At 36.7% G+C, this 16,945-nt stretch overlaps 1 protein-coding gene across 4 annotated transcripts in view; it reads left to right on the top strand.

Moving 5' to 3' along the window:
• IRAG1 (inositol 1,4,5-triphosphate receptor associated 1) overlaps positions 1-16,945 on the top strand; it is a 116,807-nt gene that overhangs the window by 38,605 nt on the left and 61,257 nt on the right. The window contains exon 1 of one of the 4 annotated variants that reach the window (XM_074842044.1): positions 2,386-2,433. The exons of the other annotated variants lie outside the window; for them this stretch is intronic. The gene's annotated coding sequence lies outside the window, so the exon portion shown is untranslated. Of the gene's footprint in view, positions 1-2,385; positions 2,434-16,945 lie in introns of those variants that run through there. 4 annotated transcript variants of the gene reach the window in all.

Here is a 16,945-nt window from a genome sequence, read left to right as displayed (position 1 = left end):
AAAAAAACCCTATGAAAAATGTTTCTTATATGGTATGTGTTACTATGCCTTCTTTATACAGTTTTAACAATCTTGTTAATTTTTAGATGCTAAGATTGCCTCATTCAAAAACTTAGATTTTAGCTAGCAAGTTTCACCTGCATTTGGCCCGAGATCATTCATCTTAAATCTCTGGGCAAAGCACCTGCCAAAACATTGGGCATGCTATAGGATACAAAAATATATAGGCAGTTTCAGAAGCTGAAGGCTGATGGAAGCATTGCTTTCTTCCTCTTGTGAGTACCTCCAGGGTCCTTCGGCATCCCCTAAATACTACCTAAACAGCAGGGGTCATGTTTGTGTGGTGCATGTGGATGGGACAAACAAAATGGAACCAAACTTCTGTTGCTATAGGTTTTCTCATAGCAGGGGCAGTAGCTTAAATGTCCTTTACAAGCTATTGACTTAATGAAGTTTCTAGGAACTTGAAAATATTTTGAGACCTCTATTACTTTAACAAATTTTGGCTAAATTTGGCCAATAGTGGTTATAGGATGCTAGACCAATGAATAGGCAACTTAATGGAAAGGTTTTATTTCCTGCAGGATGGTAGTGCTAAAAGGCAGTCAACAACTTGTTCTTGCCCAAACTGGGTTCAAAGCAGTTGTTGCTGTGAAAGGGACGCATGCAGATCTAAGGGATGCATGCAGATTTAAGAGAAACACAACTTCTGTTGCAGTCAAATGAAACATTTGACAGTTGTGGCCTAGAATTTCTGAGAAAATAAAACTCAAAAATCATGAATTACAGATGCTAGTAAGATTTCTGTAGTTGCAGATAACTAGATGAAAGACTGTAACCATGTTGAGCCACAAGAGAATATTTCAGAACTTGTGTTTGTGGGTAGTAAAACAGTAATTAAAGAAGATGAAAGGAGATACGTTGAAATGTCTTGTCAGAGAGACAGTAATGGTGCAAAGGACTGTAAGTGGACAAAGGACATAACCTGAAATGGTTTTTGACACACCTAGCTCCTCCCATTGTCTTGGGATCAAGCTTAAATGCCAATGTTACAGAAGTTTTTCAGAACTTTTTTTACTTTGTTGATTTTGGGGACAAAGAATGTCTGAAGGGTAGAATAATAGACTTCCTAATGCAAGCTCAAGCCTGATATGTCACAAGTGAGGTGCCCAGCCTCTTACTTCCTTACATTATAGGGACTGTGCTATGTTTCAGTCAGCCCATCTTTGCCCACTTCTCCTACAAGCATCCTCATGTTTCCATGCATCACTCCCCTATGGAGTGTGCTTTCCATCAGATCCTTACTTTACTTTGTCTGATCTGTTTCTGTCTTGCTGCTCTTATTAGCCATTATCAAAAGGAAGTCAATTTAGCATCATTGTTTGCTCCATTCTCTTAAAGCAGCCCTAATATGTCCTCTCCAAACTTACTAGCTAATAATTTTACATATGTTCTGGTGCAATCTTTTGACATTTCCACCCTCAGCTCTCTTATCTCTACTTGAATTGTGAAAGGTTTTTTGGACAGGGTTTGTCTTGCTTATTTGTAATAACTTGACAGCACCTGCCATAAGCAGAACTCTTAGTTAGGGTCTGTGGATGTAATAGTAATACTTATAAATAAATAATCTGAATTGGCTAAAGGGCTGGAGTGCATGTGATTCTGCTGCAGGTACCTGAATATAGTGTGGTAAATGTTTTGCTAAAGATACATATGCATCTTCATACATTTGACAACCCCCAATTGTAGCTACATTCTCTCATGGGATACAGGCAACTTCTCTGGACTTCAGTGGGAATTATTCATACTCTGCAAGTGGAGAGCAGGGCCCATGACTGGACTGAAGCCAACGTTCTTTAAAAGTTCACATGCCTTGTATTGGCTCTCTAATTTAGACTCCTTCTGACCAGAGAAGGGCGGGGGGGGGTGTGTTATGAAAAATAGTAGCATCTGTTTCAGTAAAAAATTCTAAGGGTTAACATAACATGATGTAAACTATTTAATCTGTTCTTCCTACTTGCCCATTTTAATCAAAAATGAGTATGTAGAGCCTTATATGCAGTGAACTTGAGGAATGCTAATGGGATGTCTGCATCATGTTGTACTCGGAGTACTTATGCCAGAATAGGAAAGCCTTTTATTCTGTAATTCGCTGAGGCAAGAAAGAGGCTTTCTGAAGAGTTACTTTAAATTTAAACTCTCATTCTAATGTTAGACAGCCTGTTGGATCTCCGAGTTAAAAATTGCTTCAGCTTTAGTTACTAGAGCCAGATGTAACATTGACCTTAAATGGTAAAAGCTCCCAAGAGTGAAAGAGAGGCTGGCCTGAGGGGAAAAAGAGGAATAACTGAAGTTTTAGGTAAGTAATCTCTATAACTGAGAATAAGCTTTTTCAGCCGTGAAACAGAATGGAACCATATTTCCTCCTTAAAGGTACAGTAACTTCTTGTTGTGATACCGAGTAGTTGGTTCTTTCCACCCCCTCACCCCCCCCCCTCCAAATTCTACCTCTTCAGATTTTAGCTGCTTAAAAAGTGGGTGTAGTTAATGAAACCTAGTTCTTCTTACATACTGTTTGGGGGTATACAAGAATGAAAGAGAAAAAGCTGTGTTAATTATACTGAGACTTGATTAATAAAGGTACGTAGTCAGTAATTCAAGGCAACCTAATTCACAGATACTGTTATCGGTATTGTGCTAACCATTAGAGAGTCTTAGCAGCAATACATGTTATAGGGAAACAGATATTTAACAGATTTCTTTTTTCATTTTTTTAAAGTATATGACTATCCTTCCCACATGCTTGCTTTTAACAGTGCCGGAGTTGTTAATTTTGATGGATTACATACTTATGTCTGGTACCTATCTCTCTAGAAGTCATTTCCAGATCCATTTCTTTATACAGTATGTGTTTGGTTTTAATCCTATTAGATGTAAATTAATACCATGAAGCTGTGTCTAATTGGAATGCTGTACAAAAAAATCGACCCTACCTTCAAATGTTAAAGCATGTTTGCTTTAGTATGAAAAATCACAATATTTACATTTCCTGGTATTTCAGTCTTCAGTTTTATCTGTGTTATTTGGTAGGTACTCTGCACTGAAGTATATTTTATTTTCTTGGCAAATTAAAACACTTCTTTTGTCTTATTAATGTGTATGTTAAGCTCTTTTTTTCAGACAGTAGTATGTAAACAGCATGAAAGAATGAGGTCGGTACAAGGAAATGTTAGCTGAAATTGAAGACGCAGGTTTCTGTTAGTAACTCACATTAGTAACAACTTGTCAGTGAGTTGATTTTTCAAGTCATATATAGTGTGGTTTCATCTGGCGAAAAATTCTGTGCAATTGGCAGTGAATTTCCATCTTTGTGGAGTGATTAGACAGTAGCTTTTTGTTTATGCTATGCAAAGATTAGGTGAATTCAGAGTTCTGAGCACAGGTAGTGCTCCTGCAAGTGCCAACAGTTACTGCGTTTATATTTGGTATAGTAGGTGTTGTGTGTGCTTTAATGAAAGTTCAATTCATCCAGCTTCAAGAGAATGTGATAAATAAATCTTACTTGTTAAAACATTTCAAATCTGGTTGCAAAACTTGTAACTAATTTTCCTTCAATTTTTCTCTGGACTATCACTAGTGAACAGCTTAGTACTTTTAGGTTAATCTCCTAGCCGACTTTCGTGTTTTAAATCAGCAATTGTATCCCAAATCAACAATTATACCAAACTTGAAGCTTAATAATCTAATGATACAACACACAGAAAGTTTATTAGAACTAACAGTGGGAGTTAAGAAACAGTCCAATATATCAAATGCTGAATACTAGAGAGTCCTTACTCTTTTAAGATTCTTGTATTTTCTAGCCTCCAAAGGCCCTTGTTCTGATTTGCTGGTGTTACTTTACTTGTGACATTTTGTGTATCCCTTGAGCTTGTGCAAGGATGTTCAACTTTAGACAGTATTTAGAAGGCATTTAAGTTTTAATAAGTTATTTTTAACTACATCTATGGACTGGAATAACTAATTGAGTCTAACTCCTCCACGTCTGAACGAAGTATATATTTCTAATAAATGATATCTTGTAGCATTTCAGCAACTATTGTTCTTATTCCATGCAATTCTTTTTTATTTTGTAACTTAGAATATATAATATAGTGCCTATGTGTAAATTTATCTTCAGAAAAGATGTTACGATGACAATAAGTGTTATTTAATACAAAAAATACAAGTTGTTCATTTCTACATAGTGAAAATTGTGTGTTAACATCAGTGCTATGATAAATTACCTAGGATTATCAATGTATTTAACTTATATAAATCCATCTGCTTTACATCTCTCTGGATTAAGCTCTAAACTGTCTGTGGACATGAAACCTGTACACCTCCCTACCTCCTCTCTTTTTATATATTTGAGTCAGTTTTAATAACTATAGTCCTATTTATCTGGGACAAAAGCAGTGGAAGTTAAGAATTATCTAGCAGCCAGATTCATAGTTCCAATCTTCAGCACCACCTTCTTTCATCCTCTTTTGGCTCAGTCTGCTTTCTGACAGCTTTTAGTGATAGTATGGTGTCAAATCACTTTTTGAAAAGCTGGATAAGACATGAGTATGGCATAAGACAAAGAGTATGACAGGTGTAGGGAGTTGGTACCGGAAAGAGACAGATGTGAAAGCTTCTCATTTCAAGGGTCATATGTGTATGTTCCTTACATGTGATGGAGTTCTCTTGCCTCATCTATCTGCTGTTCTTAGAGAGGTGTGTAAGTTCAGGAAAAAGAAGCATCAAATGGCTTGTGAGTGGAAGGGGAAAAGAAAATCCTAGCTGTTTCAAGGTTTGTGGGCTATTTAAAGATCTGGAGGATTTGTGGGCAGAGGAAGATCTCTTTTCTGTCCTAACTTGTAAGCCTTCCTGTAAACTAAGCAGAAGAATTTCCTTGTGATGTGTTCTCCGCTTGTACTTCCTTTGAAAAGTGGGTCAAAGAGATGTTTTGGATCTCAGTATCACTGACAGAAAGGAAATCTAAGTGGGTGATGGATCTTTGTGAGCTTATAAACTAGTGACTCAAGACATGAATTATTCCTTATGTACACATGTAGTGGTATGTTATGGAGAACTAAGACTGTGACTGTTATGGTAACACTTTGAAATAATAACTCGCTTTCCCTCCCTGGATAGTAGGTCCTAAGAATTCTGAAAAGAGAGGGATTTGGTACCTAGAGCAAGTGGACTTGTAGCCTCAGGTTTTGTTGGAGAACTTGGGCTTTAACAAGCATCCCTCATCCTCTCCAGTAGGTAGATGTAATAGGTTTCTTATTTATTTTTCTTTACTTTACATTTCAATGTGTCTATCATTAATTTCACAATCTGAAAAATTATTTGAGAAATTCAATTTTACTTGGGTATTACCAAATGTATTAACTATCTGAAAGATCTAAACAACAACAAAACCAACAACAGCGACCACCCATCCACCTCCCGCAACTAGTAGCTGAAATCAAGAAAACCTTACCATCTGTTAGAACTTTTACCTGCCCTTAAAATACACAAAGCCCAAAGTCGTTAGGTATCACAAGTCATCAGGGACCTGTAATACTGTAGATATGATCAGCCGTGGGTTTGGACAAGTAAGGCCTGTAGAATATGATTTTTTTTTTGTGCTAACACGGATTGCTTGGAGCAGGGAGGATGAGATGGGCAGGGAGGGAAACATGCAGACTTGACAGTGATGTTTGTCAAGGGTGTATGTAAACCTGAAAGTTTCTTTCCTGAACTAATGCTAAAGCATATTCTGTTGTGTTTTGTCATGATACAAGTTATACTTTAGAATCACTGTGCTGTCCCCTAATTTACGTGCAGATACACTTACCTTGGTGATTGTCCAAACAGAGCCGCTATCTTATGGCTATAAAATGGGGTCAGCTGGGCTAGTCATTGCAATTTCTCCAAAGAGCAAAGGAGTTGAAAAGTTGATATAACAAACAGTGGGGGTAGGGAAGCATTTTGTGTAGGAGTTGCCACTTTTTTTCTTACCAGTTGTAAGGTTTTGCATCCTGGAAATGGATACATGGTAGAAATTCTGGGCTGCTGTGTCAAGTACAGCAATTGCTTTGGGCTAGGGGCTTGCCTTCAGAGTAAAATTATTGCTGTTTATATAATTCTGCAGAATGTTTTGTGATGCTGAAGTGATACATGGGGAATTTGGCTCTGAGCCTTAGCTTTTGAAATCATCAGCAAAGTTTCCATTGGCTTCAGTGGTGCCAGATCAGGCTCTTAGTGAATACCACAAAGGTAAAGGCTATGTTAGTTAGAAGGAAATAAGAGTCTGAAATCTAGGAGAATTTGAGTAGGAGCAGTGGATCTCTCTTCAGTTATCTTATTTTGGACTTAGAGGGATGCACTAACAAATGGTAGAATCTGTAGAATGAGATCTGCTTCTGAAATTTTGGAAAAGAAAGATCCACTATTTCATTTATACATGTTCCCCCAGTTTCTCTGATAAGTCTCTGGAAAGGCCTTCTTAGAAGGGGGGGTGATTGTGTGCAGGTAGTAGAATATAATAAAGTGTGATAAGTCAATTAACATTTCCTGTTAAATTTCCAACGTTGTGCTGAACTGTGCTCTAGCTGCTGAACAGAAAAATTAAAAATAAAGTGTCTAACCATAAGTTGAAGGAGAGCTTGTGGAGAGGAAGGGATATAATTTAACAATGTATAAAAATGCACACATGCTTCACAATTTCAGCCACCGAATTTCCCCTATTTTTCTTTTTAAATAGTGCATGATTGTGACTGACCTCTGGGATCCTGAAAATAGCATGATATAATTAGGGGCCTAGTCACAATGGAGGGTGGAGTTTGCCCCAGGAGGAGGTGCTAAGTCAAGTTGATGTTCTGCACATCATCTCAGACTTGAAAAATCTTGGAAGCAAATCTAAATATTGTGCTTAGTTCCCTATGCAAGTATAGTTGTGCCTATCATCTTGACTTCCCTGATGGCTGTTGCAGTTAATAAACTTAGCATTCCTATTCTTTGATAGGTATGATTATCGGCATTGCTGTAAAAGCTGTTTTTAGTAAGTGCTGTAGTCAGTGGAACAGACTGTAGAAAACCAAGCAGATGTATCAGAATTGCCAAGTATCTTAGACACTTAAAGCAGGATTGGGATATTTGAAAATTGCTCTGTGTTTACTCACTGAATTAAGTTAAAATATTTGTGAGGGACAGAGAGAAAGAATTTGTGGGATATAGTCTAAAACCTCAGCATGTAAAACTCAATTTTTATCTGCATGTTGAGCTTTTGGGACCTGTCTGAAACCTCTCCTGCATAAAACACAGCATTAAAATGTTCTTTCTAAAACTCCTATGTTGTGTGCTAATGGAATAGACTCACTGGAATATTAACAACCTCGTACCCTTATAAGAAGCTCTTGACATTTCCTGTTGGATTGATTTTTTTTTTTAAAGTCTTTGACATTTCCTGTTTAACAAATTTTAAATGTTTTTTGTTGGTAAAATGGCAAACGTCAACCATCCCACTCTATACAAAGCTGACATATAACCATAACAAAAAGGTGAATGATACCTAAAGATCCCCCAGGAAATCTGTCCTGTTGCTGCTTGGTATTTCCATGTCTAGGAATGTGTTCAGAAATTACATTAAACACCAAGTGGTGTTTTTCACTTTTCACTTGCAGAAATGATACAGACCTTAAAGGACCCACAGAAGAATACTATACTGGAGAAAAGTAGCCCTTCTTATTATGAAAATGATGAATTGTATCTCCTTAAACCACATAGCAGGTCGAACTCTCGCTTCTTGTAAATCACTGTTGCTGTGTTTGGAATGTGCGGAGCTTTGCCCATGCGCGTGAACTAAGGGTCTGTCTCAGTGAATTTTCATCCCTCCTGAGAATCTGGCTCCTCTTAATATGAAGCAGTTTCCCTTTTTCTGTTGCGTAAAGATCAGAGTTGATGGAAGGTTTTTCCCTTCAGAGCATAACCTTGTACATTTCTTGCACATCTTTTTACAAAATGGGCACAAATCAACAAAGTTTTTCACCTGATCTTGTTCTTAGGTAGTAATGATATGCTTTCTCAGAACAAAATCCTTTAAACTAACAATATGCCTTACACTTATCTGTCTCTTATATGATTCAGAGGTTGTGAAGTTGGGAGGTTTTTTTCTTCTTTTTGAAGGTGAGTACTGTACAATCATATTGTGTACTTATCTTCTGAGCATCTGCTTAGAAAATAAAACAACATGCTGTTTTGACATCCAAGAAAGTGCTATAAAAAGTCTGTTGCTATGTTTAAATGCCTACACTCAGTTGCTATAGCAATAAAAATATCAAAAATGATGTACGAATTGCCATAGTGCATTACCAGCCTTTTCTGGGACAGGGAGATTGTGGGACTGAGAATATGACAAAGCTGCTCAGTATGTTAGAGGGTGGAGTTGCCATGTAGTTTCAGGTGCCCTGTGCATCTATGAGCAAAATGTGGCCTGTATAAATCCCAAAGTGGCTGTGTCAAAAGGGAGTTACATCCCTACTTAAATCGGTTGCTTCTTCATTACTTGCGTGACAGTTCAATACTTTGAGCAACCTCCCGTTTCTCTGCAAGAGAAGTTGCTGAAGACATTGACCTTTCTCTGAATTCCTCCAGTCCCATGATAGCAAGTGTGAAAATCAGCACACAGAGTTCATTGGCCTGTGTAGATTTCCTCTCTGTAACATTACAATAGTCAGTCTGAAACACCCTTGCTCCTGAGGCAGCTATGGGAACCCTGCTATCAAAAAGGAAAGAAACTAAATAGTAGCTAATGGAATCCTTAGCATTTCTCTGGGGCTCAAAGCCTTGAACATTCAGTTGCCTCTTGAAGAGAGCAGGAAATTCAACTTCCCTCATAAAACATAGCAAGTAAAGTAAGGCATGTTATTTTGGCAACTATAAGTTCAGTTATGGAATTGAATTGTTACTTCAGGCATTTCTATGCCTTGTTCTCTCTTCTACTGAGGAACAAGTTAGGGAAAACAAGACTTGGAAAAATTGGAATTTTGTCTGAAAGCAATACAACTGTTCTGTTCTCTTTATTCCAAATTTCTGAAGAATCCTCAAGGTTCAAATGAGATTGACTTGAACTGTGTAAGTGTGCCGTTCAATTCAAATATGGTAACAGTCACATAATTATTTCAAGCGTTTTCCATAACACATGCTTTGAAGTCCAATTGAGAGGTCTGATATCAAGAATGTATCAGTGGTAGAAATACATATTTTTAATTTTTGTTTCAGTTGTTAGTGATTACTGCTCTTCTTCAAGGGTCATTATGCTGGTAAACATGTAGAGGAAGTGATTCTTAGAGGCATGATGGTACTCTGTAGTTTGAGGGCACACCTAAATCCTCTAATACTTCTAAGTACATTTGGGCTACTTTCTTTTTGTAAAAAGTCTGAATAAACTACTACCATGTACACGGCTTATAGTTTTTCTTAAAATAACAGTTGCAATGTTACATAGATAGTAGTACCCCTCTCATTTCTACTATAGAATAGCTTGTATTTGCAACCTCATTACAGTACTTTTCTGTAATGAATTTTGAGTGTCTTTGGGATCTCATTTTAGTATTTCAATTTTGGTTTTAAGTAAATTTTGATTTTAACCAAATTTTAACCAGTTTGATAAATTTGATGTTTTGTAGCCTTATAGCTGCGCAAACTTGCATGCACATGGCAGCATGTGTCTTTCTCAACCTCTCTGTGGATTCTCTGTTTAATTTCCTTCTAAACTGTTCTGCGTGGGGTGCTAGACAATCACCTTCCAAATGGGTTTATTCTTAAAAATGTCAACAGGACTGATTGTGGTTCTGGTTGTTCGTTTTTTTACCAGATCTCATAGAGGAGTACAAATGTTAGATCCATAAATACTAATTGATACTTGTTTATTAATTTTTTTCTTAGAATTCCAACGATTATCTTTTACGTCAAGCTTAGGAGATGTTTCTGTGGTTACAAATAGTGTGCCTGTAAAATTAGCACATATATGCTTCTTTTACAATATTGTAACTTTTACAGAGTTACATGGATAACCTAATTGGGGAGGGGGAAAAGACCACAGGAGAAGGAAATGTGTAATACTTACAAACTCTAGCTTTTATGTTTCATGAAATTGCCAACTACTTGACATAGAGAAACATGATTTTCCTTAGAACTGTGTACTATACTTACAGTATCCTCACCACAATTGTTACATCAGTTTATATTTTAAAGCTATTCTACATAGTCTCTGTTTCGGATGAAATGGCATCTGCCATAGGAATGCAAACTGCCTGATAGCTGCCATTCTGTGGGTCAGCTTTGGTTGAAACTGGTCACCAGCTTCTAAAGCTATTGAAGTGCAGGGGGGGAAGAGTGAGAGTTGAACAGACAACATGACTGCAGAAGCTTCTTTTCCAAGGAAAAATTTATATGGGTAATGGTTAGGGACACATTTCTCATTATATATTGTCTGCTAGGTGCCTTTAAGTGTTAGCTATGCATTTATTCTTGCCAAAATCTATTTTTGGTCTTGTTTTCCTTGGAATAAAAATTATGCTGTTACTTTGGTTGTCAGCCAACTATCCTTCCCCCTTCTTCCCTGCCCTCCCTTCATTCCCTCCCGGTAGCCTTTGAACTTGTCCAACTTGTTGAATTTGGCAAGAGAGGATCTCAGAAGTATTGTGTTCCTACAAGTGAAAAGCAGTGGTGTGGTGAGAGGAGAGACCCAGCTTAGTGCTGCTAAGGGGGAAAGGCTCCACTGTGAGCTGAAATTATCATTGATTCTGTTGGATCTGCCAGCTGGCAACCTGGCATGTGTGAAGCTTAAAACCAGGCACAGCAAATGCTGTCTCTTGTCCCTACAGACTGGCAGGAGACTAGGAGACAAGGGAGCTTGTTATGAGGGAGATAAGATACAAAATCATTAAAAGAAAATACCTGAAGAACAGGGTTTGTTGGCTCATCTGCTTAGAAACAACTTGTTTCTTGATGTAGAGAGACATAAGTTGCAAACTGTCTGTTTGTGCACTGGTATCTTAACTTTATTTTGGAAAACTTTTGCAAATATGTGTGAAACAGATCATGAAAGTTACATGCTGATAACTCTTCTGTGATTTCACACTAAGTTCTAATAGTTGGTGGCAGTCCATATGTTTGTCTTCTTTCCAAAGCAGTGTAGAGCACTGTTAGATTTTTAAAACCAGACCCTCATCTATTTTCCATCAAGGCTGCAGTGCCTAAAGGGAAAAGATCTGAGGTTTTTGCAGTCCTTGGGAACAGGCTATAGACTATACTCAGTCTGCTCTTCAGGCATGTCAGTCAGGCTCATGGGAATGCTGTTAGCAGACAGGTTCTTCCCATGGCGAATAAACATCAGCTGTCCGGGTAGAGGCAGCCATTCCAGTTAGACTTTGCTTATGCGACAGATGCCTTGAAGCTCAGCCAGGGAGAATAAAGTAATATCCAGAGACAGTGGCCATCATCTGCTTTCTGGTCATTTGGAGAATGCAGCTGAGACTCAGGAATATGTTGCCTGAAAATTTCCTTGTGTCTGAAGTGGTTTCTCCGCTAATGATGTCCCTTTGTTTAGGCATATATGAGGTCAGTATGCGAGCTCTAAGGCTGACAAAACTCCAAGAGTTCCACATCATGGACACTGCTCCCTTGCATCTGCTCCTTTCAGTACCCTTTTAATCACCTGTCATAGATTTAGGTTTTTCTTGAAAATGTACAGCAAAATACTGGACTCTTTCTCTGAAGATTACTCAAAGTATGCAAATATTGGTTTTATGGATCAGATTGTGTGTACTTCTTGATTTCATGAGTTTTAAATACTATTGCGAAATCCAGCAACACTAAACAGATGCTCACAAAACCAAAGAGAGGTGGTGATCCTGTTAAAGAACTCCCTCTGGCTTCCTTCAGCTCACTTTAGAAATTTCTAGAGGCCCTTTTTGTTGAAGTTAACCAGTAAAAAATGGCAGAATAAGATCTCATTTGTTCGTAAGAAAAGTGGCTAAATAATTTATTTCTGTTAGTCACTGATCAGTTATTCTGTGATTATTTGAAAGAAATTAACCTGTGGTAACATCCTGTTTTCTTTCTTTGCTTGATCATCTGTTTGGGAGCAGTTGCTTGTTTTGCCTAAAGAAACAAAAAACACCCTTTCTGTCTAGATAACATGAAATATGTTTACAACAGGAAGCTCCTGGATACAACATTCCAACCATCAGCCTGCTGAATTTTCACTATCCTTTCTTCACCTGTGCTACAGGGCACTATGCTGACCATGACAGTTAAAGACCTTAAATTCCTCTGAAAGCTAGTATCTAGCTTTCTTGTTGCATTTTAAATTTTACTTCTGTTATTTGAAACAGTTGGGCTAATTTCTTCTTTGCAGGCCTCATCCAGTGAAGTTAATAGGCGTCTTGTGCATGTAAGAGTAACACAGGTCAGCTACTTGTTATTCTGACAATTTTTAAAAATATTTTAAGTCATTTTTTTGGTTGATTAACATGTATGTTGATCATTTGCTAGTTTTTAAAGTGCTTTTTCATAAACCAATTTTAATTAAAATTTTCATAAAAAATAGTATAAAAATCATAGATGAGAAGATATGGAACACTAAGAAAATGTTTCTATAACACCAGTTTCTGTGTTCATACACTTCTGTTGAGGCCAACAGTGATAGCTTACTGTCTCTGAAAATGTTAATCCTCTGCAGTCCAGATCAGAAACTGAAGTTAATGAACTAGAAGATAAAAATCATTGTTGAATTGCCTAAGTAATATCAAAAAGCTATATTTTTGTCCATGACTATCAAAAGTCATTCCCATGGAGTTCAATGCTCCATCCAGAGGGATGTTCAGGGATGGAAGTTACGTCATAAAACTCAGTATGTAACTGTGCATTGTTGCAAACTGAAAGTGCAGTATTGTTTGGGTATGTGACAGAAGTGAGATTTAGACAATTCAGGTGAAGAAGTAAGATACAATGGCTGGTTTCACTTGGGTGCATTGGGGAATGATAATTTCTTCTTCACAGTGATAAATCTTAGCTATATTATCAAGTGTTTGTTTGAAAAAGCTGAAGAGTTATGTTGTTAGTTGTTTGAATCTTCGGAAGTTCTTAAATAGGTCTTTTGAAAAGCAAGCAAACAAACAAAACTCCAAAAAGCTCAGCTTTCCCAAAATATTTGCAAGATATAGTGGAAGATGTGCTGTTATACAGTGAAAATTACAGTGAAGAGCCAGATTTCTTGAATAGTTCAGAACTGAACTGTTGCATCCCTCGCTTTCTTAAACATACAGTTCTAGTATTTTCTGGTGCGTTTGCACTACGAAATAGTGATTTAAATTGGTGACATTTCAATGTTTTGTTCAGTTATGAAGATTGATAATGTAAAGCATTTTCAGCATGGTTTCAATATACAGACCTCCCTAAGGAATACTAACCCATCATAGTAAGGGTTACAACTGTTTAGCTTTGTGAAAGTCAATTGAGCAAGTAACTTCTCCGTGCCTTTGTAGAGTAAATTGACTAGAAAAGTAATGTGACTTAGTAATGCCTGATTTTTGGCTTGATATAGTTGCAAAAATACAAAGGAAGACACAGTATGAACCTGATGAGTAAACTAAATAAAATTCCATTACTGCACTCTGCTGCAAAAATTAAAGAAGAAGATGTAATTTTTAATACCAAAAGCACTAATATTGTGTAATTGGCTACTGTGTCATTGAATATTCACAAAGCTCTGCAGTTAAGATATTGGTTGTAATTAAAACAAGTCATGTGATTTAAATTTGCTTTTTGCTTCCACTTAGTTCAAAATCAAGCTTCACATGCGTTTAGAATTGAAGTGTTTTTTCTTTCACGTGTGTGATAGAAAAGTGTGGTACCATTCACTCAGGTTGGCGAATGAATTGTTACAGGAAGTATTATAGTCGCCGTTTTTGTTTATCTTCTAGATTCTGTTGTTTCTTCAGAAAATAATTTCTGCGTTAACTGGGTAATGAGAATTTTGGAAAAAAATCATAGCTGTCTGTGGCTTTAAATGTAAATATTGCCTTTAACAAAAACACAAAAATGGCATGTTCAGTTAGTACATTTATCCTTTTTGTTCTGTAAAAATATACTTTTTTTTTTTCCTCCAAGAGGGTTAAAACCAAAACATTTGGAGGGAACGCTTAGAAAATGAATTTGTGGGTTGCTATTAAGTGCCATGGAAATTAAAATAAACATTGTTCTAACTAAGAAACATTAGCAACAACAAAAAAGTTTGTGTCGGAAAAAATCTTTACACGCCTTAGAAACATGTTCAGCACAATTTGACATCATCTTATTTACACAGATCAGATAGTATCATTAGTATTAATTTATCCTTAGATTTACATTATTTTCTTTTGCATAGATATAGACATTAAATAGCTTGTTTGTTAAGCTAGCTTGGCAAGTGTTACTTGTTTTTAGTCAGTTGTTACATATTATAAAGAAATAATCAAGGAAGGATGTGAAAAAAGATTAGTGGAACATACGTTAAGTGTTATAACTACAGTAACTGTAGTGCTAGCTTTCTTATTTTCTCAATTTGTGACACAAAACTATCAAGAAGGTGGTTTCCTAATGACTGCAGCCTGGGATTTGGATAGAAGAGAAGACTAATAAAGAGAATTAAGATTTTAGTTCTGAAGAATTTAATTTCTTAGCCAATAAAATTAAGAATTAATAGGACAGAAGCTATCTCTCTTTAGCCCACTATTCCTTCCCCTGTCCCAAGCAATTTATTCGGAAGGTAATGTGAAGTCACTTCAGGAAAGGGGATTAGATAAAAAAAGATTAATTTTAGCCTAATGAAGTTTGTCTCCCTGGGCTTCCCCTGTAGTCATCTGAGAAGAGAGAGGTTCCTCCAGAGTGCAATTCGGAGACCCTAAATTAAGTTCCTGATCTTAGGGCAGGAACTTGACTTAAACAAAAAAACAAACCAACCAACCAAACAGAAAACTTAGGGAGACAAATGGCCTTAGGCTAAAGTGAGTCTCCATGAAAGGTCCACTTTATACATATTCTCATGCCTCTCAATCTGTTGAAAGCATGTGGCTCTTAGTGAAGGTGATGTACAGAATGGAAGAGGTCTAGGCTCTTTTTCTTCCCTTGCTCATTCCCCTGCAGAGAACATCAAATTTAGTGTTACTGGTTTTGGTAGAAACATTTGAAAGAAATCTTAGTATTTAGCAACTGTATCCAGCCATATCCAGACTGATGAATCTTTGAATGAAAACAACGTTATCAATTGACAAGTAAAAGCAAATATCTGCATTGCTGTATGGGGAAAAAAAAAAAAAAGGTAAAAATAACATAGCTTATCAAGTTTTTCTTTATATCAACACTAATAACTACAATAGGACTAATGTAAAGCCAGTGTTCAGTTTAACTGAATTGATAGAGATACAAGTAAACTGGAGAAAGTTTCATAATGGGTACCAAACCACAATTTCTAAGGCAAAACTGCAAACATGAGCTTCAAGGGAAGGAAGGATACTGAGATGCAAATTTAACTTTTGGATGTTGGAAAAACTGTCTTTTGAAAAGTTTTCTAATGCTTTTTTTATGTGCCAAAGCAAAAAAAAAAAAAGTTACAAACTCCTTTTTCCTTGAAGAAATTGTCATTGTTCTGATAGAACAAACAAGTTATATTTTGCTCCTTTGTAGTAAATGTGTGTGGGTATGTTTTGTTCAGATAAAGTTCTCAATCCTGATTGAGATTTTTAATGATTTTTAATTGGAAGAAAATAGACCATTTTAAATGCTTGATACTAAAGCATGGTGTTTGGATCACAGAAGCTTTGAAATTGAAATACATATGTGATAAAGATGACTAACGATTTCTCCCTCGTAACAATTTTTTCCCCAAAATTTTCATAGTGGCCATATCCTGAGTAGTCAAGCAAAGCTCTTGTGGTATCAGTGGGTAAGAATTTTGGCTTTTTTTATTTTAGAAATTTTTAGAAATTATGAATTACTTTGAGTTCCTTAATGTACAGTTATTGTGCTTATATTGAGACACTCCCCTTCCCTCACTCCAAAAGACAGATGCTTGCTGCTGAGTAACTGTCTTCTGGGTGAAGGTAATCATGGAATAGGTATTCACAGAGCCATTCCCAGCTTGGTATCATGTTCCTTTGCTTGTCTGTTCTCCCAGGACTTGATGTTGGTGAGCTTTACTTGCTTAGTTCTGTCCTGCAAGCCTTACAACAGGAGGGCAAGATGTGGCCTCCTAAGGTTAAAGGCATAATATTTAACTTAGTGTTGTAACAGTCCAGCTCAGGGAAAATGTGGAAGCTTAGAGGCAAACAAAATGTACAGTCTGTCTCTTCAAAGCCTTTCTGCAGCGAGTGGAAGCTTTGATTGTGCTTTTCATTAATGCAAAAGAGAGTAGGTTGCTTAGAAAGTTTGGTAGACAAGAACCAAATATCATCTGTCTGCTTTGATCGTGTGCAGGGACTGTTAGTTGTCTATGTACAGTTACCCTCTGATGTAGAATCTAGCAATAGCACATGAAAAGTTTTAATGATACATATTATGTCTTCGTTGCTAAAGCAATCTCATTGTCGAATTTCTCTTATAGATTCAGCTTACTGGGTATACATGGAAAATATTACTTACAGTGTAAAATAACTTTTAGAGTTGTAAAAACATGTGGCTGATGTATAGTATTTCTAATTTTTTTTCAAAATTTGAGTACCTTAGTGGGGAAGGCCATCCATCATATCTGAGTCCATTTTTTTTTTTTTTAACATTTCCTTGCCTACTGAGACCTGACTTTTGTACTGGCTGAACTAGAAAGAAATATTAGTTGGAGAAAGAGAAGAGATACTTCCAGCCTCTATCTCAGAAAGTTTGATTTATTCGT

This window comes from Strix aluco, chromosome 16 (assembly GCF_031877795.1).
Source record: "Strix aluco isolate bStrAlu1 chromosome 16, bStrAlu1.hap1, whole genome shotgun sequence".
Classification (NCBI taxonomy): Eukaryota; Metazoa; Chordata; class Aves; order Strigiformes; family Strigidae; genus Strix; species Strix aluco.
The sequence above is the reverse complement of the archived record's forward strand: the minus strand, read 5'-3'. Positions and strand labels throughout refer to the sequence as shown.